This window comes from Chaetura pelagica, unplaced genomic scaffold, assembly GCF_000747805.2.
Source record: "Chaetura pelagica isolate M959 unplaced genomic scaffold, ChaPel_1.0 scaffold1081, whole genome shotgun sequence".
NCBI lineage: Eukaryota > Metazoa > Chordata > Aves > Apodiformes > Apodidae > Chaetura > Chaetura pelagica.
Genome location: NW_009952000.1, coordinates 372,018 through 378,580, shown reverse-complemented (window position 1 = coordinate 378,580; position 6,563 = coordinate 372,018).

Genomic DNA, 6,563 nt, shown 5'->3' with positions numbered 1-6,563 from the left:
GAACCGTTTAGAGAGGTTGTAAAATCATAGAAAGTAACAACAGAAGGGAGGTTGGAAGGTCAGTTAGTCCCTCTCGCCAGCCCAAGGCAGCATCGCATGTTTGGAAGCTGTTGGAGGCAGATTCGTGCCTGGCCTCTTAAAAACCCTCAGTGAAGATGTTCCCATCCCTGGGCTGTGCTCTGCTCAGCCCCACACAGCCTCTGCCGTGGGGCACCAGCCATGTCCTCCCCTTGGGAAGTGCTCCACATCACCCTGCCAGACTGGCCAAACCATCTCCTGCTTCTGGTGACAGGGAGAGGTTGGAAAGTTCTCATCTCCCCTCGTTTGGGGAAATTTGAGCACAAGAAACTTGGTTTTTTAGCAAGACCGAGGTCCTGAGCAGTGCAGTCGGGTCTGAGCGGGGATGGGGAGAGCTGTGGGTTGGTTCCCAAAAACTGAATGTTGGGGCTCAGGGGGTTGTAAAACCCCAGGTGTGTTGCAGAGGGGGCTCAGGTCTGCTTCTCCCATCACTCTTCTCTTGGGAGAAAGAGGAAAGTTTTGCCTTTCAGGGGACAGCAGGTTTCTCCCTTCAGTAATTGACGGGAACAAAAAAGTTGCATTTCCCAGTGACTCCAGATGGTGCAGCAGGAACAAAAGCATTTCCTGCAATATGGTGGCTTCAGCACGTCCAACGGAGAGATTTGTTGTTGGACCCATTCCTGTTTGGCTCTGTGCCTCCAAAGATGGACAAGTCATTCCCAAGCACTCGTGCTGGCTGGGCAGGCAGAGGGGTCATGGGCTCTGGAAAGCTTCCTGCAGCCACACTGATCCAGAGTGAAAGAATCTGCTTTTATGAGGCAGTTCTCTTCCTGCCCTGCTGAAAATGGAGGAGAGAAAGCATCCTTCTCCCTGGCCAGGCACAGTCTGTTGCGTGCTGCTGGTCTTCACCTGCTGAGTCAATATTATTGCATGTTTAATTCATTGCCCCCTTCTAACCGGGGGTGTGTGTGTGTGTGTGTGTGCTGAGCAGGATTGCAAAACCATGGTGCTGAGCACTCAGCCAGCCTCCTCGGAAAAATCTCTTTGCCTGATCTTCATGATGATTGACTGGTAACAAAGACACGTAGATGATCTCACCAGCTTGTCAAAAAAACCCTGTTGTTGCTTTAAAGGGAAACACAAAATGACGTGCCTGCCAGGTGGAGGCTGTTTCAATCCTGGGTAAGGTTTCCCAGGGTCCTCTCGTGAGCTCCTTTCCTACAGCCTGCTGCAGGAGGGATATTACCAATCTTGGAATGCTTATAAATGTTTTAAGCCACCTCAGATGCTCTCCTGGTGTGGACAGGGTTGCTTTCTCTTAACCAATGAAGTGCAGCTACCTCTGGAGTCCTGAGCAGTGCAGTCGGGTCTGAGCGGGGATGGGGAGAGCTGTGGGTTGGTTCCCAAAAACTGAATGTTGGGGCTCAGGGGGTTGTAAAACCCCAGGTGTGTTGCAGAGGGGGCTCAGGTCTGCTTCTCCCATCACTCTTCTCTTGGGAGAAAGAGGAAAGTTTTGCCTTTCAGGGGACAGCAGGTTTCTCCCTTCAGTAATTGACGGGAACAAAAAAGTTGCATTTCCCAGTGACTCCAGATGGTGCAGCAGGAACAAAAGCATTTCCTGCAATATGGTGGCTTCAGCACATCCAACGGAGAGATTTGTTGTTGGACCCATTCCTGTTTGGCTCTGTGCCTCCAAAGATGGACAAGTCATTCCCAAGCACTCGTGCTGGCTGGGCAGGCAGAGGGGGCATGGGCTCTGGAAAGCTTCCTGCAGCCACACTGATCCAGAGTGAAAGAATCTGCTTTTATGAGGCAGTTCTCTTCCTGCCCTGCTGAAAATGGAGGAGAGAAAGCATCCTTCTCCCTGGCCAGGCACAGTCTGTTGCGTGCTGCTGGTCTTCACCTGCTGAGTCAATATTATTGCATGTTTAATTCATTGCCCCCTTCTAACCGGGGGTGTGTGTGTGTGTGTGTGTGCTGAGCAGGATTGCAAAACCATGGTGCTGAGCACTCAGCCAGCCTCCTCGGAAAAATCTCTTTGCCTGATCTTCATGATGATTGACTGGTAACAAAGACACGTAGATGATCTCACCAGCTTGTCAAAAAAACCCTGTTGTTGCTTTAAAGGGAAACACAAAATGACGTGCCTGCCAGGTGGAGGCTGTTTCAATCCTGGGTAAGGTTTCCCAGGGTCCTCTCGTGAGCTCCTTTCCTACAGCCTGCTGCAGGAGGGATATTACCAATCTTGGAATGCTTATAAATGTTTTAAGCCACCTCAGATGCTCTCCTGGTGTGGACAGGGTTGCTTTCTCTTAACCAATGAAGTGCAGCTACCTCTGGAGTGGGGTGGCTGTTGGCCTGACAGGACCACGCTGCTGCAGCTGCTCAGAGCAGAAAGGGAGGAAAATCATATTTAATACAAGTAACCCAGCAGGGTGAGATCAGGCTGTCAGGCAGGAGCTGGAATGTGGCAAGGATGGTGTTACTCCCAATTTCTGCTGATTTAGTAGCCTCTTAATTTTGCATCTCATATAGAAGATGAGAATTGCAGCAAAACCCTGCCTGGCCGAGCTGCTTGGCTCGGAAGCCTTCCTGGCTTGCACCACTGGGGTGTTGCTGCACACTGGTGTGTTTTGTGGGGCTTTCTTCAGTGCATTAAGGTAACTCCTGGAGTCACTTGCCATAGCTGGGGCTCTCTACAAGGATGTGACAAGAGCCAGAGGTTCCCTAGACAGACAGGCAGAATTGAATCAGAGGGAAAGCGAGCAGAGAGCGTGGATGCAGCTTCCAAGCCTCATTGCTGACCTTGAGCACTGCAGCCTAAGACCTACCAGTCTGCTCTGGTGTCTGCTGGTCTGCAGGGCTCCACCAGCCCAAGCAGTGACCCATCATCCCCCTAGCTTAGCTCCTAAATTTGGATGAGATCATGGCTGTGAGTGATGGATGGGTTTTTTTCTTTCTCTCCTCCTTTCTTAATCTCCCCTGGCTGGTGGGTCTGAGACACGGGATTCCTGCCAGAGCAAGGGAAGGGATTTGCTCATCTTCTGTCTTGCAAGCTCAAAACCAAATCCTCTTTATGGAGTTTAACCCCCTGTATTGGCTGACAGGGCTGGAGCTCCCGGCAGGGAAATGTGGGGGAGATAAGGGAGGAAAAGGCAGGTTGAACTAGAGAGAAGGTAGAGCTGGAAATGACATCCCTGTACCCAGGGGTGCACTCTGGGTTGGTCTGGATGGTGCTGTGCTTGATCGTGGGGTGGAAAAAACACTTACAGAGGCATTGATGGGCCTGTGGCTGCAGGAGCCAGGTTGCCCTGTGTGCTGGTCACTAGTGGGTGCTTGTGGCAGGATGGAGTGTCCCCAGTGTGCAGAGGTTGGGTGAACAATCCTCCCATGCAGGCTGCTGCAAAACCCAGGGAAGACATCACTTGCTAATAATCCTGATTAGCTCTACTCGCTGATCACTAATCAGCTGCAGGATGTGGCAGTACAGCCAGCTCTCTGCTGTGGACCAAGGCAGACAAGGCTCTCTGTCCTCCTTACTGCAGATCTGATCAGGCTCAGGGTTTGCTGGTAGGTGTGTGCTGTGCAGAGCAGAGCAGCCAGGCTCACCCTCCTGTTTCCACCTCTAACCCTCCCTAACTGAATCCCAACCATGCCTTTTTCATGGGGTGTGAGGAAACAAAACAGATCATCAGCTGCACTGTTGCCACAATGACTTTCATTTGCCACCACATAGTAATTAGGCTGCACTTTGCATGTTTGCTTTACTACTTTTGTTTCCTCACATTTGTTTTTTGCTGATAAGCTGAGTGTGTGCAGGCTGCTCCATCGTTGCACAGGGACCACAGCACTCGTGTCATCCTTCAGCCTGGCTACCCAGGAGTGTGCAGACAAGAGTGGCCATGTCTTGTACAGCCCATAGAAGGAAATGTATTTCTTTTTATTTCTGTTTCCCAAGGCTTTTGTCTTGCTTGAATGTGGGCTTGGGCTGTTCCAGCCTCTGGGGTTTAGTTGCCTCTTCCAGAATGAGAAAGCACAGGCCTCTGCATTTCTTGGCCATGGGGAAACCTAAACATGATAAGCAGGGAGTTAAGTTTTTCTCTGGCATAGTGTAAATCCAAACCAACTGTGTGTTACTCAATGGGAGCCTCTCTGGGTTCAGTGGGATGTGAGGGAGCAGAGTCCTTGCCTGGGTCTGTAGTTGTAATGAAGTTCTCCAGGGTGTTGTGTTTGGAATCAGTCTTGCCATTTGGTTTTGGCTTGTGTGTGTTCATGTGGTTTGGAGATCTTTTGGGGGTTATTTATTGTAGCTCATAGTATGGTGAGCTCTGTCTACCTGGGGGAAAAAAAGGAGTAGTGCAAAATCTGGACAAAGTCAAGGGTGTCCCTGGTGCCCATCGAGCTGCCTGGGTGCTCAGTGTTGGGTTCAGTGGAGAGCTCTGAGGAGCCTTGAGCACTGATGAAGATAACAAATGGAAGCAATCGATCAGCAATTGCCTCTAATGAGAAGGTCGTTCTTGCAGGAGGGCTGGTGACATCTTACACCCGCCCAGCACTCTGAGCTGGGGCTGATAAAGTATCCTCATGTTCCTCATTAACTTTCTTTAATTATTTTTTTTTCCCTTACAATTTTTCATCTGTTTTCTGTCTTCTGCTTGGGCTGAATGCTGGTGAAAGATGCTTGGCTTGGACATAAGTGTCCCAAGTAGCAGTGGGTGGGCAGGGTTGCCTTCCTGTACTCCTGGCCCAGCTGCTGGTGCTGGGAACCCCACCTCTTATCCTCAGGGGAGGGTTTGCACAAGATTTTCAGTAACAACCACCTATTTTGTGAAAAAGCAGTGTAAGTTGCCCTCGGAGGGCAGCAGAAGATGGAGCAGCTGGAGGAGGGCCAGACAGGTTTCTGTCAGCAGCTGAGGTGCTGTCAGTGAGGAGCAGCATCATCAGCCCCAGGAATGGGATTATACCCCCTGCTGGCAGAGGGGTTTTGGGGTGCAGGAGGGGGCCCTCCCCCCTGCTGCTAACAGCACAGGGAGTCCCTGTGCAGAGCAGGCAGAGGGGATGAGTGGCTTGGAGGGTGGAGGAGGCTGCAAGATGCAGCAGCATCCAAGTCGCCACGTGAAGGGAGCAGCAGCCAAAACTGAGGGGTTGGCCTGCTCAGAGGGGCAGATGTCATCTAGGTGGGCTCTTCCCAGCACAGCTCATCTTCCTGCCGTGCTGCAGGTCAGGAGAGCACTGGATTTGCATGGTTCAGTGGTTTTCTCAGGTATTGTAGTTCAGCACTCACAGATGTGAATCCAGGAAGTCTTTCCTCCCCTAGAAGGTGGAGAGCACGGATCTGAACCTTCCACCTGGGATGGAAAAATGCTTTTTCTTAGCTTGGACTCCAGACATGAGAAAAGCTGTTGCAGTTTTGCTGGTGATGGACTGTTGTTTGGTTGGGCTCTTCGTTGTGTTTTTTTACTTTCTGTTTGAGTGGTGTTTGATGTCTCTGATTTGGAAAGGGTCCGATGATGATTATGGTGGCATTGTCCACATCAGAGAAGGGATGGTTGTGATGAGAAGTGTTATTGCTCCTGCCAGCACAAGAATTTCAAAATGAGTACTTGTGTAAGGGGACACAGACCTGCAAAGGTGCTAGTGACCAGAGTGAATATAAATTATGTTAAATCTCTGGTGAGAGATGGTGTGTGAATGAAGGAACAGCAGCATTTGCTGTAGGGCAGAAGTGGGCATATATCCTTTCTCTTCAGACTTGGTCAGGAATTCCTACCTGCTGAAAATATTTGGGCCAAAGAAGAAAGATTATGGTATTCTTAAAAATAATGTATTATCTTAGTTGGCAGAGTGCCTGGTGTCCCAAAGACATTTGGTGCTGGTTTGTGCCTCTTCCGTGCCCCACATTTCCTCGCAGATCTTGAGCACGTCATAAAACCCCAGCATCGCTCACCTGCCTGACTCCCAGGCTGGGGGTGCAGGTGCTTTGGGAGGGGTAATTTTCTGTTTAGCATGATTTTCTCACAGAAGATGATGTTTATTCCCTGTGTGGAGGCTGACTGGTGCCTTGTGCTAGGGCTGCTGTGAGATGAGGCTGACGGACGATTATTTACCCAGCGCTGTCGGCACAAGCGTCGAGACGAGCTGCAGTCTGTGCCCCAAGGAGCTCCCAGTCTGTCAGGCAGCTGAGGCTAATGATGAATGACTTCCTAAATAAATAAATAAATAAATAATAAAAACTCAAAGGCCTGGGAAAAAAAAAAAAAGAATGGCAAAGTATTACCCTGAACCGTAAGGAAATATAGTTGTTGATGATGGCTGGTGCCATCAAGGTGCTCGGCAGAGGTGTGTGATGGTTGGCTCGTAGATGCTGAAGGGTGGTGTGAGTTTGTGTGTGAGAGAGGGGAAGGGGATGGAGGAGAGAGGGGAAGGAGAAGGGGCAAAGGGAAATGTGGCCTTGGGTCCGTTTCTCCTCTGCCTCGTGCCTTTGTGCATCCCAGAGGAGAGCCCAACTCCTGCCCTGCGTGCACAGAGGCACAGGAGAAGCCACC